Source organism: Lupinus angustifolius, chromosome LG08 (genome assembly GCF_001865875.1).
Source record: "Lupinus angustifolius cultivar Tanjil chromosome LG08, LupAngTanjil_v1.0, whole genome shotgun sequence".
Taxonomy (NCBI): Eukaryota; Viridiplantae; Streptophyta; class Magnoliopsida; order Fabales; family Fabaceae; genus Lupinus; species Lupinus angustifolius.
Window position 1 is genome coordinate 1,327,302 of NC_032016.1, and position 1,816 is coordinate 1,329,117.

The following is a 1,816-nucleotide window of genomic DNA, read 5'->3' on the forward strand; positions in this document are numbered from 1 at the left end:
TCCTATCCTCATCCTCGTCCTCATCCTATCCTCATCCTCATTCTCGTCCTCATCCTATCCTCATCCTCGTCCTCATCCTATCCTTATCCTCATCCTCATCCTCCTTTACATTCTTATCCTTATCCTATCCTCATCCTCATACTATCCTCATCCTCATCCTCATTCTCGTCCTCATCCTATCCTCGTCCTCATTTTCATCCTATCCTCATTCTCATGCCCGTCCTCATCCTATCCTCTTCCTCATCCTCATCATCATGCTCATCTTCATCCGCAACTTCCTCCTCATCCTCATCCTCTTCCACATTCTCATCCTCATCCTAAGCTCACCCTAATCCTGATCCTCATCCTCATCCTCATCGTCATTCTCGTCCTCATCCTATCCTCGTCCTCGTTTTCATCCTATCCTCATTCTCATGCCCGTCCTCATCCTATCCTCATCCTCGTCCTCATCCTCATCCTCATCCTCATCCGCTTCCTCATCCACATCCCCATCCAATTTGCATCCTCATCCCACCCTCATCCTCATCCTCATTCAAATCCTATCCTCATCCTCATTATCGTCGTCATCCTCTCCTCATCCTCATCCACATCCTATCCTCATCCTCTTGTTCATCCTAATCCTCATCGTATCCTTATCCTCATCCTCTTCCACATTCTCATCCTCATCCTATCCTCATCCTCATCCTCATGCTCATCCTATCCTCATCCTATCCTTATCCTCATCCTCATGCTCATCCTTATCCTATCCTCATCCTCACCCTCATCCTATCCTCATCCTCATCCTCATCCTATCTTCATTCTCATTCTCATCCTCATCCTATCCTCATCCTCATCCTCATTCTCATTCTCGTCCTCATCCTCATCCTATACTCATTCTTGTCCTCATCCTATCCTCTTCCTCATCCTCCTCCTCATCCTCACCCTAATCCTATCCTCATCCTCATCCTATCCTCATCCTCACCCTCGTACTATCCTCATCCTCATCCTCATCCTATCTTCATTCTCATTCTCATCCTCATCATATCCTCATCCTCATCCTCTTTCTCATTCTCGTCCTCATCCTCATCCTATCCTCATTCTCGTCCTCATCCTATCCTCTTCCTCATCCTCCTCCTCATCCTCATCCTCATCCTCATCCTATTCCACATGATCTTACTCATCCTATCCTTATCCTCATCCTAAGCTCACCCTAATCATCATCCTCATCCTAATCCTCATCCATATTCATCCTCATCCTCCACCTCATCCTTAGAGTATCCTCATCCTCATCCTCTTCCTCATCCACATCCTCATCCTATCCGCATGCTCATCCCACACTCCTCCTCATCCTCATCCACATCTTATCCTCATCCTCATTCTCGTCCTCATCATATCCTCATCCTCATCCACATCCTATACACATCCTTATCCTCTTGCTCATCCTCATCCTCATCCTTTTCCACAATCTTATTCTCAACCTATCCTCATCCTCATCTATCCTCATCCTCATCCCCATCCTATCCTCATGCTCATCCTATCCTCATCCTCATCCTCTTCCACAATCTCATCCTCATCCTATCCTCAGCCTCATCTATCCTCATCCTCATCCCCATCCTATCCTCATCCTCATCCTATCCTCATCCTCATCCTCATCCTCATCCTCTCCTCATCCTCATTCTCATCTTCATCCTATCCTCATCCTCATTCTCTTGCTCATCCTCATCCTATCTTCATCCTCATACTCATCCTCATCCTCTTCCACATTCTCCTCCTCATCCTATCCTCATCCTCATCCTATCCTATCCTCTTCCTCATCCTCATCCTCATCCTCATCCTC